This window comes from Canis lupus, chromosome 22, assembly GCF_011100685.1.
Source record: "Canis lupus familiaris isolate Mischka breed German Shepherd chromosome 22, alternate assembly UU_Cfam_GSD_1.0, whole genome shotgun sequence".
NCBI lineage: Eukaryota > Metazoa > Chordata > Mammalia > Carnivora > Canidae > Canis > Canis lupus.
Genome location: NC_049243.1, coordinates 11,603,894 through 11,621,406, shown reverse-complemented (window position 1 = coordinate 11,621,406; position 17,513 = coordinate 11,603,894).

Sequence of the window (17,513 nt, the reverse complement as noted above, 5' to 3'; positions counted from 1 at the left end):
ACAGATTATTTGAGATAAAATTTGTCTCAGAAAGTAAAATACATTCTTTCATTAGTTTAGGAAATAGAGCAAGATGAATGAGCCATATGCCTACATGGGCCTGAGAGTCTTTGAATGGTGATGTGCAAGTTACACACAATGTATTGTTGTCATCAGACTTAGTGTTTTTTTCTTAACATTTTTCTCTCTGAACAGTTTTAGTTCCCCATTTAATAATATTATTATAACCTGTTACAGCATATGGATGCTGAATTAACTTTGTCTCATTATGACATCTACTTTGATATATAGAAGTTAAATAAACTTTTATTTATTTTATTTGAGAAAAAGAGGTTTAATAAAGAGCATCCCCAGCCACCAAGCCCACCTCCAAGGAAATACTGTGGATTAGTACTTACTTGGTTAAAGTCAATTACAGGGGCCACAGTTTATATGCAGGAAAGTGTCGAGCTCTAATAAAGGCACTTCCTAGGTATGATAATTATAAAATTAGATGAAAACATTTATTAGGTTCACAGAAAATCCTTTATGAAACAGAAGATACTGGAGCTGAAACACAGCCAGATTTGGTAACAGCATGCAAACAACCTTCAGAGTCAAAAATCATTCAAAAATGTCTAATCCCATAACTGTATCAAAGCTGGCAGGTGCTCACTACACAGAACATTAATTTGGGAGATTTAGAGGGGATTTTAAAGATAACCTTCTGTGCCAAATATGTTAAGAGCAATGTGTCTCAGGATAAAAATACTGAATATTTCATAATCTGTAAGAAGGATGAAGATACAAAATGTGAGGGCGAGGATATTTTCAACTCCAGAGTAAATCATACAGTTTTCATTAGGCTTCTCTGTTTATACTGGTGGGATGGAATCTGTGCAAGAGCGTGCAAATAAAATCAGAATTGGTTTGGTTAATGTATAATAACATCACAGGAATCAGAAGGACAGATCACAATCTGAAGATATTGCCTGTACAACAGCAAAGGTACTTCCTTAGAAGTAGTAATTTAACACCTTGGTAAGGATTTTGAAGGGCAATGTTAGTAAAATCCTCTGTTCTTGCACCATTTCTCAGCCGCACAGTAAGCTGAGTCCTGTCCTAGCAAGCTTCCCACTGCTGTGCAAGCCAATTTAAGGATCTTATGTGAAGCCTCCAACACTTACCTGTGTCTTACAGTGAGTTCTGAATCACTACCTTAATCAACTAAACTTCAGCAAGGGTTTATAGGAGAGTAAGAATATATACTGAATGAGAATAAATGACCAAAATACATTTGATCTCACAAAGAAATGTCAGAAGTGACATTAATCTGATTTAAAGTTATGAGATTTTGTCGATCAAGGGGGTAATGATTTTCTAAAATTATGTTACCCCTTAATATGTATTCTTGGTTACATGAGCTTGAACGCCAGATTAAAAGTGTCACACAAGAAACTTGCTGAAGGAAGATCTAAGGACAATATAGCATTGATTAGTGATCCAGGGAAAAGGAACTAATAGTTTAGAAAATATGTCATGATGCTTTTTGTAAATATGTACTCACATTCTCTCATCAGAAGGACATTAGGAAGAACATGACTAAACAAATCAAAGAAATTGATAGAGAAGGCATACATGTGTCTTCAGTATTCCCTAATTTTCTAATGTTTCTAGAAATAGACCAAGGGGAGTAAGTGTATCCAAAACAAGCATTATTTTTATTCAATCAGGTTAATTTGGATTCACTTCTGTGATATACTGTCTATCTTATATGTCAGCTTTACTTTCTTCCTTGTAAGCCTATACACTCTGATTAATTTCTTCAACCACATCTTTGTTAATATTTTCAATTCCATTTTCAATTTCCATTTTGGAACCCACCTAACAAACCAAAGCTGAAGCAATCCAACAGACTGATTTCTTTGTTCCTATACCTGGGCAGTTGAATCCAACTGGAGAAAATCACAAAATCCTCAGAAAATTGCCTCTATAAATTAATGTTCTCTGAGCTCAATAGGGCCATTTACCCGGCTCACCAATTCTCTGTTCTGATAAGGTTTTTCTCCATTTTCCATAATATCTGATCAAACCATTTCTTATCTCCTCAACCGTCCTAACCTAATACCTTCCCACTCATTCTCAGCAGAAAATCTTGTCTCCCACTTCACAGAAATATAGAAACACTCAGATAAGAACTCCTTCAAATTTCTGACACCCCATCTGTAAAAGTGATGGTGAATTATAACTAACTTCCCTCTTTGTGATAGTAAATGTCTCATTTGACTAAAGCTAACTCCTCCACTTGTTCTCTAGATCCCATAAATGCTACCTCAAGAATTTCATTCCAGTTATTAGAACTTCTCCTATTTTTTCCCATAAGTTCTCTCTTTATCTACTTGCATTTTTGCAAACTCCTAATATCTTTTCCATTTGTTTTTATACTTCAAGCTTTCTCCAGTTTTATTTCCCTCTCTACTCCCTGGCACTGCCAAGCTACTTGAAAAAGACATCCAAGTCCCTATATCTGCTTCCTCTTTTTCCATTTATTGTACAGATCATGGCAATATCAATGTCATCTCATAGTCATTCACTGAATGAGCTTTTGGGAAGACTAGTACTAAATTTTTGTTGCTATATGCAATGAATTCTGAGTTTTCATTTGTCAAGTCTCCAGGGAGTGTTTAATATTGTACACCACAACCTCTTCCTTGAACCCAAAATTTCCTTAGCATTCTCAATGTTAAGCTCTTCTGGATCTTCTCTTACGCCTTCTTTGATTGCTCCTTCTCAGCCTTCTCGCGATTTTCCTTGATGAACTCATCTATTTACAGGACATCTTAACCCGTGTGCTGATGGCTACCTCGACAGTCTTTGTAGCACCTGTCACTCATTCAGGTCATCTGACTCACTCAATACATCAGTAGTATGGTATTCTGTATGCCCCTCTATAGAAAAAGAAAAAAAAAAAAACAGGAAGTAGAATGTTTAGGTTCATTTCCAATCAGGGATCTTCATTTCATTATCTTCCACAAAACAAATTTGTATGCAAGTCTGGAAGACTAAGGTTCTTCTGGCAGCATGATTAGAGAGATATTTTGTAGTGTTTATCTTGTCTTTGTAGGTTTGAGTGGAAGGCAAAAACTTAAATAATGAAGGCAAAAGTTTAAAATACAAGAAAATACAGGAGAATGACTTCACAATCTTTTGTCAAGGAAGATAATTGAAAGATCAGTTTCAAACTAGGAACACACATTTAAGCAGTTGTAACTGGAATAAGATTACTATCCAGAATTTATAAATAATTGAATAAATAAGAAAAATAGACATATCAAGCAAAACATAAAAACAGGCATTTCATAGGAAATGAAATTTCTACATTTCTTACATCTTACAATGTAAGATGCAGCTGAAGTTTTTGTAAGCTGGGAGAGGTCTCTTGGGACAAAATGATCCCTCAAAAACACCTATTCATAATCCCTGCGACCTGTGAAGATATTACCTCACATAGTAAAGGGACTTTGCCAATGTGATTAAGTAAAAGGACTGGAGATCAGACATTATTCCGAATTCTTCAGGTGGACTTAATGTAATCAGAGTCCTTAAAGTGGAAGAGGGAAGCAGAAGAGAGAGTCAGAGGAAGGTATGAGTCTGGAAGAAAGGCATAGAGAGATCCAGGTGTGTTGGCCTGAAGATGGAGCATAGCGACATGCGTAAAGTGATGCAGGCGGCCCCTACAGGCTGGAAAAGGCAAGGGGACAGATTCTCCCCTCCAGCCTCCAGAATGAATAAAAGTCTGACATCTTGATTTTAGTCCAATTACGGCCCAGTTTAGATTGCTAACATTCAGAGCTTACAGATAATAAAGTTGAATGGTTTTAAGCCAGTAAGTTTGTGGTCACTTATTACAGCAGCAATTGGAAACATCCATCTCTTCAGTTCTAAATTACCTTGGGGAGTTGCTGGAAAGATGGAGAGCCAAAATCAGGACAACATACACTGCCACCACCACCATCACCACCGCCACCACCACTTAGTTTGTGCTCAGCTGTGCAGACGTTTTGCAAAAATTGGCCACATATATTCTGTATTTAAATTCAGCGAATAAATTCATAGGACCCACATTATTCCCTGTTGACAAATCAGGAAACCCTGAGAAGGTAAGAGAATTATCAATTGTTAAAAGCCACACTGCTGGTTAATTTGTACGTGACTAAATTTATTTATTTATTTATTTATTTATTTATTTATTTATTTATTTATTATTTATAAAGATTTTATTTATTTATTCATGAGAGACATAGAAAGAAAGGCAGAGACACAAGCAGAGGGAAAAGTAGGGAATCTGATGTGGGACTTGATCCTGGGACTCCAGGATCATGCCCTGAGCTGAAAGCAGATGCTCAACCACTGAGCCACCCAGGCATCCCTAGAATCGTTTAATAATAAAAGTGAATTTTATTTTGAGATCGCTAGAGATACAATGATGTGCTTAATCAGTAATTTAATTATCTATAATAAGTGTATACATTATTATGCATCTATTATGTGCTATAATTAATACAGTTATGCATATAATTACATATAAAAACATTTTTTTGGAGGACTCCTATCTGTTGAACAATTACATAAAAATTAATCACAGGTAAAAATTCCTCAAAATGTGGCATGGTCCTAAGAACGTTTAACCGTGAACTCTATAGGACTAGTCTTCAAACTAAAACAACTGTGGTAAGAGGAAAAAGAGCCATTTGTAAATAGTTCTTCAATCTATTTTAGATGTGTATTGAATTATATGTGAATATCAGTTTAGTAATTTCCTCTAAATTTCACTGAACTAGAAGACTATGGAGGAGGGAGTGTGATCCAGGTACCTGAAATATATGTCTCATGTTTGCATCAGACTCAACCACTATAGTATTAGTTGGATCCTCATACAAGTGAAATTTTACTCAAGTAACAGAGAGAGTAAGAGTAACATTGAGTGAGTTACGGGCAGGAAGGAGGAAGGGAGAGAAGAGAGAGAGAGCAAGCCTAGGAGGGTAAGTTTGGATTGAGAGAGGAAAAGCATGACAAACTTGAGGAGAAAAAAGTTAAGCTACTGGCAATTATTTCTCTATCGCAGCACTTATTTTTTTTCAGCTTTATAAATATGTCAAATCAAGCACTGAGGAAAGTGGTTTACAAATGCAGAACTCTAAAAAAAAAATAAGATCAAAAGGAGATCAAAGACCCCATTAAAAAGATTAAGTTTAAAATGGTGGATGGAGATCAGCTTTCCATTTCACTGTTATTTAGAGTCGATTGAGGTCCAATTTCAACCGTACACAGAAACATGAATTGATTTTAATGGCATGTGTGGAAAAAAAAATTTTGCCTCAAATACTCTAACAAAAAGATTCCAAGAAAGCAGATATGCCTATAATGGTTTTATTGCTCTGTGCCACAAAACTGGAATTGTATAGTGAAAGAGCTTAAAGTATGTAAAGAAAGAAAAGTTAGGTTGGTATTCAGAGCAAAGTGAGTGCAAAGATCTTTCTGTATTATCAAGCCCTAACTTTCAGCCCATCGGTTGTCAGTTTAAAAAGCATGCAATTAAATCATGGTTCCACAGATACCACCTGTCAGAAACAAAAATGATAAACTCACCTGAAAGGTACAAGCAAAGTTTAATAAGAACTATGGAAAATGTATGTTTGCTTGTGTTTGCTTTTAAAGAAGCTGGCAAATAGTTATAAACTTTTACAAAAATAGAGTTGATCTAAATTCAACACATCTTCTGCTTTATAAAAGTTCACATGCTCCGTGTTTACTCACCTATTCTAAACTTGTTTTTTTTTTTTCTTGCATATGCTTGACCAAGTGCATATGAATTTTTAAGCAGTCAGGATCAAATAAACATTGAAAAGTAAATAAAGGCATTTCTAATACTATCAAGGTGTTATGGTGGATTTGTATCCCAGCAAAAATCCGCGAAGAAAATGTATTCTCATCAGACAAGACCCTTTCACAATCCTACTCTTCTTTAGAAGCTTACATGCCATAATTGAAGGCTGAAACTTCCCTTTTCTTGATTTCATAGTATGTTTAATAGAAGTTAGTCTATCTATTTATGTTCCTGGATAATAATATCTTGAAACACTTCTAAGTATAGTAATGTGACATTTGGATGTCGCTGTTTTGGCACAGCGACAACTTTGGCTTGGAATTATTCTGCTTAGACCTTGAAAAATTAAGTTTTTTTTAGTTTTTTAGTTTTTTTAAGTGGCCATGTCATGTACATAACAGACATCCTCACTGCACTCCTGAATTTCCCCTCACTACATGTTCATCACGTCCCTAACTCTCAGAAACACTGGGATCAAGGATGCAATGAGAATTCTTGACAGCTTATAGTGTGGAGAGATGTGGGCCAACGGTCTGAGAAGAAGTGGAGTGTAAGAAGTAGGGCAAGGCTTGGAGATACCATGAAGTTAAGGGGATGTGCAGTTTGTATCTGATGTAATTCATAAGAACAATTTCTTTACATTTTTTACCAGCCATTTTGTTACAGCTGTATCAAAACAGCTGCTTCTGTTAGAGACCATCAGAAAACAGATGGTACCCTCAAAAGGTAATTAAGGAGAGTTTAAGAAAGGAGCTTTCACACATATTTAGGCAGGGTTAAAGGAAAGACATGGCCTGCTGGAACATTCCACAAGAAGCAGCCATGCAAAGCTGTGGCCACCACAGCTCTAAACTCAGAGAGTATAGCTAGAGCGGAGTTCTGAATCCATCCGGTTATAAGGTAAGGGAACTCATTTGAATCTATAGATAGAGGACACTTCTAGGAGCCAAGAAAGTTGTGGAGAACAATGGAGAGTGGATCTGGAATGGAAAATAAGAATAGGTAAGTACAATTCTTCCTTTTGCCCCTCAGGATACACATTTCTTTGTATATTAGTCATCATGTTATACCTGGTTGATGTCAATGGAACCACAATCCTACCCCAACACCTAAATTGAAACATTGGCTGCCATTGATACACTCTTTTGTAGGATAGAAACGGGGAAAATAGGCAGAGTGAGAGGAAATGCAGCACTCAGTGGAAAACATTGATTATCCTTTTAGCGAAAAAACAGTTGATACTCTCATTGTTTTTTATTTATTTTTCAAATTTGTAAAATCAGATAATACCAGGACCACCGTGGGCTGTTTGGATATTGTCATTGTGTAGTGGCCCATGGTCCAGCATTTAGGCTCTGTCGAGGCCCCATTGCAAGCATGGAGCTGCTTTTCAACCATGGAATAGCATCTCCTGAGGAGGACATGGCCTTATCCCAAAGTCCAAGACATCTGCACTGTGATTATCATATTGAGACTTGTCAGGGGCTCCTGTAATACCCATATATTCCAGAAAATTCCAGTACATAAAACTCAAGTGATAGGCCAGTTTGCCTGCAGCTTGGATTGGCTGAAGAAAGACCTCACACAGATACTTCCTGTATTCTTTCAAAAACAATACAAGTGTGTTCTCTTAGCAACTGTAACAGCTTCTATATTCAAAGAAATATATTATTTTCATCAGAAAAAGGTATCAGATTGGTTTAAGATTTTTTTTTCTACGAAGTCTAAAGAGGGAGTTTTTCTTTACCTCCACCTCTAGTTCTCTTTACCCTAACCCTCAGTTGTTTATTTCTTTTTTTTTTAAGATTTTATTTATTTCACCATGAGAGACACAGAGAGAGAAAGAGAGAGACAGAGACACAAGCAGAGGGAAAAGCAGGCTCCACGCAGGGAGTCCAATGTGGGACTCGATCCCGGGATCCTAGGACCCCGGGGTCACACCCTGGCCAAAGACAGATGCTAAACCACTGAGCCACCCCGAGATCCCCTCAGTCGTTTATTTCTTATTACTTTCCCAACACCTCCCTGCAAGAAGGTACTCAGCTCATTTGTGTGCAAAATGTAGGCAAACTGAGGTCACCAATAGAGTTTGCTAAATAAGAGAAATCTGCTCATTCATGCAAGATAATTATTTCTTTTGCTTTTCTCTCTCAACTTTGAGTGATGATAACTCAAACGAGGGTGAAAGCTCTGCTTCTTCAGGAAGTGACTCTATTTTAGAATGTCATTTTACATCGTCAAGTTCTATACCACAGAATCTTGATAAAGTACTTTGAGAAACTCTTTGTGGAGTAACAATTTTAGCAGAGGTAAATTCACATTAAGTTTTCTGCAACAATTAGAGCAAAATGATTGGCAGGCCTAGGATGATATGATGTCTATTTTATGCACTGCAGCTTGGATAAAAATGGTTGGATATGCAATAAGGAGAAGTAGGGGTTATGCTGTGGAAACTTACTTCACCAATTTGAATATTTATCTTATTGTAGGCGTCCTAGGAGATTTCAAGTTTAACTCAACATATGGTCTGTAAATTTTAAATTAAATTTATTTTATAAATTTGACACAATAGGAGTTAAGCTCAAATGAAGGATATAAGCATATGGTGGATTTTCCACTAATTGAGAGCCTTACACCATGAGAAGTAAGTAGAAGAGGGGTTTAGTAGCTTTAGTTTCATTTTTATGACTATATATAACTGAGCAGATTACTTTTATTCTTTGTTGGTTGTTATTCTAAAGCATAGATGAAAAAGATTTTTTTACTAAAGCACGTTCAAGGAAATAAGTGTTCCACTAAAACAATTTAGATTTTTATACATGTTTATATTTTCACATATAATTATATGCATATATGCACTCATGTATTCATAACCACATATATCTCTGGTCACCCAACAGTTATTCCTCTTTTTTATTGGTTTACTGAGGTACAACTGACAAATAACATTTTAAGATATTTAAAGTGTGCAATGGGATCATTCAACATATGTATACATTGTGAGCTATCCCCCTTTAACAAAACAGTACATTTCCAAATGGTAGAAATCTCTAATCTCAGGACATCTTGGAGAGAAGCACTTTTTAACCCCCAGCATACCTCCCACCAACTCCTTAATTCTCTCTAACCTAGCTTCTGCTCCTATCACTCCACTAAAACCCCCCCTGAATAAATTACCATGGATCTGGTTCCCCTAAATGCACAAATGTGTTTAGTCCTTATATCCTTCCCAGTATCTGAATCAGTTGACAACTCTTTGTAAGAAGAAAAGTTTTCTTCTTTTTTTAAAAAAAAAATATATTTTATTTATTCATGAGAAACACAGAAAGAGAGAGAGGCAGAGACATAGGCAGAGGGAGAAGCAGGCTCCCTGCGGGGAACCTGATGTGGGACTCGATTCCAGGACCCCAGGATCACGATGTGAGCCAAAGGCAGACGCTCAACCACTGAGCCACCCATGCAGGCCAGGAAAAGTTTTCTTCTTGAAACACTTTTTCCTTAGCTTCCTTGAGACTCCACTCTCATGATTCACTGGTTCCACTTTCTCTTTACTTATTCTTTTTGCTTACTCATGTTTAAACAAAGAATATACTCTTCAGACCTGATTCTAACTCATCAATATGATGAATTATTTCCCTCTTGTCCTCTCCCTTTTTACCTAACTGTTCTCAGAAATGTAGACATAGGCATTAAGCTGAATGGTTTACTTGTTGTAAATTAAACATTGAGGAGAATGGTTTAGGGCCATGAGCTTTCCAAACAGCATAAAAATCTTTATTTCTGTTTGGTGAAGTGAGAGAGCCAGGAAACGTTAGATATTTCACCATCCTTTGTCCTAGCCTCTTCATTTTTGGCCACATCCAGGCTCCTTCTTGATTAGGCTAACAGAACAAGGCCACTACATCAAGAGGTAGCTCTGGACAAAATCTACCAGCTTCCTGAACGTGATAGCCACCACACAAAATGTAGACCTGCAAGAAAAGCTGTTTCTGCACACTGAGATCCCAAGAGATTCATTCCTTATACCTGGACCACTTCCCTGAGCTTTTCCTTCCAAATCAAGGGTGTGTGTATGTAGATTTCAACTGAAAAAGTGGTGAACCTGAAGTTGCACAAAAGCCTCCTCTTTTCTTCCCTCATTTTCCATGATTCCTCTCTGGTGCTTATGTCAGGAGAGTGAGTCCTCTCCCCAGTATTTTCTCTGCTATCATTTTCATTTCAAGCCCAAAGGTTTTGGGATATGAGACAAACTTTTCTTCTGTTTCTATGGCTGAAATGGGATTTTTCTTGTTTTCTTGGAAAATTACATTTGGTATTTCAACAGAGATCTTGGAATAAGAGAACTGGATACCTCTGTTCAAGCAGCTGCTATTTTGGAAATAATACCACATGCTAGGATTCCTTTTTTTTTTTTTTTTGTATACAATATTGGCATTGTTTTTTTTTTTTTTTTCAATCTGCATGTAGAAAGAAATTAAGGGTATCTTTGCAGTCAACTGGATGCCTCTTTATCATCAGTTCATAAATACGATTTATAGGTTTTCTCTTATATATTTGTATAATCCAGGATGAAACATCTCCCCTCGGATGTTTCAGAAAATGTTTTAAGATCCACAGGGGAAAGAATCTCTAGGATTCCCACAAGAAAAAAACTGTACTATTCATTTGGGAATCAATACAGTATGCATTTTGTAAACAAAGGGAAACAGAAAATATACATTTTAAAAACAATGAGAATTATCAGAAAAAAACATAAAGTGTATATGTTAAATACATATGTATATTTCAAGTATGTATATTTGAAAAGAGCAGCACAGGATTTTTATAGAGATTTAAAACAAATTTTAGAATAAGTGAAGTAAAATTATTTTTATGAACCTGCTGATTTCTCTCATTACTATCTGACCTGGAAGTCATAGAAAAATATGATTTGATAAGCTGAATTATCTATTCCTATTTCTGAAGATACATTGTAGTTTTGAAGTTTATTACACAGAAGTTAAAAAAAAATGGCTCTCAGTAAGAGAAAGAGCACATTTCTGCAACAGAAAAAAAATCACTTTGTGTTGAAAACTGGTATTTCCATTCTAGGAAACCTTAATCCAACTGGCTGTATGTGTGAAATAATGAGCACAAGAGTCAACAGACATTTTTTTTTTTTTCCCCAATAGCAAAGGTCACAAGCCTTTCGTTGTACACACTGGAGCTGTTCAAACTTGCAGGGACATGAGCCTCATTTGAAAAGCCTGTCTGTGTGATGGCTACTGTGTCTCCATTAGTCAGAGTATAGCTTATTTCAAGGGTGAGGGTGGCACGTTCAAATACTGAATTTAGACAAGACACTTAAGAAATATGATTTTATGTGCAATTGCAAAATGACATGTAACCATTTCAGGTAATGTCTTAGTATGGTTCCACTTCAAGGGTACAGTTATTTTAGACATTGGTTAAATACATTTTCCCCCTAAATGCTGGGAAAACTGGTTAAATTATGCATTTGTATAGCCATTAAAATACTGTGATAGTTAATTTTGTGTGTCAGTGTGATTGGGTCACAGGGTACACAGTTTAAAGATTATTTCTGAGTTGTCTGTGTGGGTATTTCTGGATGAGACTAACATTTGAACAGCTGAACTCCGTAATGCCTCCCCAGCACTACGGATGGGCATGATTCCTTCTTGCCTGCCTGCTTGAGATGGGACATTAGTTTTCTGCTCTTGGACTTGGATAAAACCCTTTGTTCCCATAGTCCTTAGGCCTTTGGACTCAGACTAGAATTATACTACTGGCTTTATTGGGCCTCCAGTTTCCAGACAGCAGATTATGGGAATTCTCAGCCTTCACAGAAGCAATGCTCCATTCCCAGGGCCATTACAGAGATTAGTGCCACCGTCAAGGACTTAAAAGATGGTGGTGATTCCCACTACATCCTCACTCAGCTCTCCTAATTAGCCTGTGTGGAAGACAGATGGATCTTGGAGATTGGCATTGGATTACTGTAAACTAAACCAGGTGGAGACTCAAATTGAAGCTTCTGTACCAGATGCAGTTTAATTGCTTAAGCAAATTAACACATCCCATGGTACCTAGTATGCAGTTATTGATCTGACAAATGCCTTTTTCTCTACCTTTTCTGTAAGGTCCACCAAAAGCAGTTGTTTTTAGCTGACAAGGCCAGCAATACACCTTCACTGTCTTACCTCAGGATTAGGTCAAATCACTAGCCCTATGTCATTATGTAGTTCACAGAGATTTTGATCACCTCTCTCTTCCACAAAATGTCACACTAGTGCACTACACTGATGACATGCTGACTGCAGCTAGTGAGCAAGAAGGAGCGACTACTCTAGACTTAATAGTGATATATTTGCATATCAAGGGTGAAAAATCCAATAGAAGTTCAGGGAACTTTTGCCTCAGTGAAATTTTCAAGAGCCCTCTGGTATGGGTGATGTTGAGATATCTCTTCTAAAATGAAGGATAGGTTGTTGCACCTGGTCCCTCCTACAACCAAAAAGGAAACACAATGCCTAGTGGAGCTCTTTGGATTTTGGAGGCAACATATTCCTCATTTGGATGTGTTACTCCGGTGCATTTACCAAAGGACCTGAAAATCTCATAGTTTCGAGTGGGACCCAGAAAAAGAGAAGGCTTTGCAACAGAACAAGATTTTCTGTAGTTTGGGTCATAGGATCCAGCAGTTCTATGGTGCTTTAAGAATTGGTGGCAGATAGAAATGCTTTTGAAGCCCTTGGCACGCTGTTTTAAGTGCATTGCAAGACAGACCCTTAGGATTTTGAAGTAAAACTGTCATCCTCAGCAAATAACTATTCTACTTTTGAGGAATAGCTTTTGCCTGCTATTGGGTCTTAGTAGAGACTGAATGCTTAACCATGAGAACTCACTTCACCACAAAATATGTGCTGCCACATGGCTCATGGAATTCACCGGTCTCATCATGTTCCCCACCATCCTGAAGCAGCAAAAATTTTTGCTTTTCTCACGAATTTATGTTCTGCTGTCCCAAAAGTCTTAGTCCTAGGGGGAGGAATGCTTCTACCAGGAGACACAAAAATAATCTGTTAAACTAAAAGTAAAGACTGCCACTCAAGCAGTTTGAGTTTCTCATGCCTCTGAATCATCAGGCAAATAAGGAAGATGCTGTACTGACTGGGGGGAATGATTCTGACTTCCAAGGGAAATTGAACTACTACTCCAGTGTAGGTAAAGGAAGAGGACGTTTGGAATACAAGAGGTTCCTTAGGGGATCTCTTAGTATTACCATGCTCTGCAATTAAGGTCAATAGAAAAATATAGCAATTCAATCCAGACAATACTGCCAATGGCAAAAATTCTTCAGGAATGAAAGTTTGGATCACCATGCCCAGTAAAGAACCACAACTTCCTGAGGCTTGCTGAAATCAATGGGACTACAGAGTGAGTAATGAAAGAAGGTAGTTGTCAGTAACTAACCATGAGCATGTGACTCCCACAGATTAGATTTATTTGTTTTCCTTGTCTCCTATTCCTTTATTATGTAACATCGGATATAAAAGATGTATTGACTTTACATCACTGCATTAATTACTGTTAATTTTACATTGTACTATTTATTTAACTTAAGAGGCACCAAATTGAAGATTAAATATCACTCAAGGACTTTATTTCCTCTCTTCTGGAGGGGGATTATTGCACTTTTAATTTAAGCTGGATAGCTGTGACATGTTAGGCAGAATGATGACCTTGTTCTTTTATTTATTTGGAAAAAAAATATGGCTTAAGGAGATTCATATGAGTTCCAAGTTGACAAGGGATAGACTTCTAAGAGTTAATTTTATTTGTCTATGTGAGTAGGACACAGTGTATTCAGATTAAACATTATTTCTTGGTGTGTTTGTGAGGCTATTTCCAGATGAGATTATCATTTAAATTGGTTGACTCAGTAAAGTAAATTACCCTTCCTCATGTAAAGCATCAGCTAATCCACTGAGGGCCTGCACAGGACAAAAGGTGGAGGAAGGAAGGATTTATTCCCTCCCTGCCTGCCTACCTGTCTGATTGAGCTGCTACATACATCAGCTTTTCCTATCCTTGAACTGGACTGTTAGATTTGTTTCTCTGAAGAACCCTGATTAACACAAATATGCAAGAATATTATACTTTCAGTGCTAGCCAAATAATATAAATAAATTTAAAAAATTAAATAATACTATGGTGTAGTCCAAGAGAACTAAATAAGATCTGCTTAGAGTTATGTACCGGCCAAGCTTCTATCTTTATCATCCCTATTGACTTGCATGGCATCGCAAATTTAACAGTTTCAGATCTATTTCTTTGAATCTGTTGGTACATCTCTAGTATGATTATTAAATACAAATGTAGCAGTTAGTGATACTTCTCTTATTAATTATCACCATGGGAGTAATTAGAAAGGGCAGCAACCTCAGAGCAACTTCGAGTTATGGGAGCAGAGGGGTTTGACAAAAATGTTGAGTGTGTGGACTGTAAACTTTGTCTCTATCAACATTTTACTGGAGAACTGACTCTAATTGTTAAAAGCCTGCAAAGGCCATGTCACAAAATGACAAAGGGTGTCTATTCTAGAACCCAATTACCAATCTTTGAATCTGGGCAACTGTTTCTAGTTTGTGTGAATTCGGCTGTTATTTAACTTTTTTCTCACTATTTCCTCATTTGTAAAATGTGGATGATATCTTACAGGGTTATTTTAAATATTAAATATATTAATAAATAAAAAAATATAACAGTGCATAGCCCATTTTAATTAAGGAGTAAGTGTTACCAAGTTTCAAAAAATAGTGAATATGGTGGATATTTAGTAATATGCATATGGCTTTACGCTACATATTGCTTAGACTGAAATCTGCCAAGAACATAAAACCTTTATATATATTTATTTATTTGCAGTAGTACTTTCTGCAAATGCATCCTTAGCAATATTTTTTTTTCTGGCTAGATTTACCTATGTTTATGTATAAATTTGAAACTTCTATATACATAAAAAAAATCTATGAACACTAACCAAATTATGTTTAAGTGTGCCATTTTAAGATCTCACTATGATTTGAACTTCACAGACTTGTATAAATGTGGGCATATGTTCCCATCCTTTTATGACATATTAAACATTTTTAATTTAAATTTAACAGTTTTCAATTAATTTAGCTCTTATATTTTCATGAAGCTTTCATCTACTTAGAGATAAAACATGTACTCTACATATGTTTAATTATTTCAAATTCCAAGAAACATAAATTTTATGGTACTAAAAACCATACTTTTAATAGTTTTTATTATTTAATTATGTTGTTCTGTATAACTGAGAAGAGATAAAACCAACAAGAATAAAATAATTTTCTATCACTTCTCGATCATTAAAACATGTAGGTTTTAATTTTTCCTCTTCTTCATCCAAATGTCATATCATAATTTTATTTTTTTAAAAATCCAATGACATAGTTACATTTGTGATCTACGATTATTCCAAGGCATTTATGAAATGCGTGGCGGTATGTAGAGTATAATATTAATAGTTTTTGATGAAGTTGCTTCTATGTTGGTTACTGAGGTTCATGGCTACTCTTTGTGTTTGTAACAAATCTTTGTCTTCAATGAAACACCATAAGTAATTGTAATGGGTACTCTATCATATTCATTTATTTCATATTGGTTTGCTTAGGTTACTATATTTCTGCTGCATTTTATGCTTTGAATACTTTTACCATACCTATTTTACCATATTGTTGTACTTATATATACATTCCATATTTATCCCAGTTATTTCATGTATTTCATGACTAACTTTTCATATAAATTAACCTCAGAATAAGAGTGTTTTTCTTTCTACAATCAGCATCTCTATATCTAATATGTAAGCCTATGTTTTCCAAGGTTTTAAGCTAAGGTTGTAGATTTCGGAAGAGGGGCCATGTTGGGGTAGAGCCAAATGACTTGGGGCCAATTAACCACTGAATCTTAATAACTAAGAAGCTATCAGGAAGACTAGCTAGGCACTAATATTCCCATTTAGGATATAAGAAAATGGACACAAAACAGTTTAATGATTTTTATATTTCATTCAGAACCCACATGGATAATCCAGAATAAGCTCCTCTTTTCTATAATCTTAACTTAATTCCATCTTTGCTATGAACAATAATATTCACAAGTCCTAGGTTAGGATGTAGACATCTTTTTGAGGGCCATCATTTAGCCTACTACATAGGGTGACCCCATCAATCAGAAGAGCTGTATATGAGAAGTGGGGGCCAGAAATCCAGTAATATGTTGTCTGTAAGAAATTCATTGAGCAAAAAAAGATACAAAATTCTGAATCTAAATTGTGATAGGTAGAGATGCCTGGGTGGCTCAGTGGTTATGCATTTGCCTTCAGCCCAGGGCATGATCCTAGAGTCCTGAGATCAAGTTCCACATCAGGTTCCCTACATGGAGCCTGCTTCTCCCTTTGCCTATGTCTCTGCCCCTCTGTCTCTGTCTCTGTCTCTGTGTCTCTCATGAATGAATAAATAAAATCTTTATAAATAAATAAATAAATAAATAAATAAATAAATAAATAAATTGTTATAGCTAGATACAACAGGCAAATATAAGCCCCCAAAATAACTCATTGTAGAAATTTTAATATCAAATGAAACATAATTTAACCTAAAAGTATCATGAGTAGTAATACTTTAAATACATGTGAATAGAAAAATAGATTAAGAAGTTACATTTTTAAATTGTTAATATATAGCCCCCAATTTTATAAATACAGAACTAAAGTTAGAGAGGGAAAAAGAACAAATAAAGTATTACAGTTTTAAACTTACCTCTCAGGGATCCCTGGGTGGCTCAGTGGTTTAGCGCCTGCCTTCAGCCCAGCGGGTGTGATCCTGGAGTCCCAGGATCGAGTCCCACATCGGGCTCCCTGCATGAAACCTGCTTCTCCCTCTGCCTGTGTCTCTTTATATTATTATTATAAATTTTATTATTTATATTTATATATTATATATTTATTATAAATAAATAAAATCTTAAAAAAATAAATTTACCTCTCAGAAAGAAATACGCCCAATAACATAATAAAAAGAAATCTATATACAAAATTATAATAATGTGATTAATATCCTTGAAACCAAAAAAATAAAACCAAACAACAAAAACACAACCAAGAATAAAAAGAGACTTTCTTAACTTGACCTAATGTGTATATTAAAAATTAATAAGAAAAATGATTTTCTTTTTGTTTTTCCTTTTGTGGTAAGAGCATTTAACATAAAATTTACCTCCCTGGTGAATTTTTCAGTATATGCAATACAGTATTATTAATCTGAGGCCCTGTATTGTACAGATCACCAGAATTTATCTTTCTTGTGTAGTTGATATGTTGTATGCTTTGACTGACATCTCATCATTTCCCCCCTGCCCAGCCCAGCCCTTGGTAACTACCATTATACTTTCTGCTTCTATGTGTTTGACTAAAAAACATGATTCTTTTTTTTTTTTTAAACATTGTATTTATTTATTTATTTATTTATTTATTTATTTATTTATTTATGAGAGACACAGAGAGAGAGAGAGAGAGAGAGGCAGAGACACAGGCAGAGGGAGAAGCAGGCTCCATGCA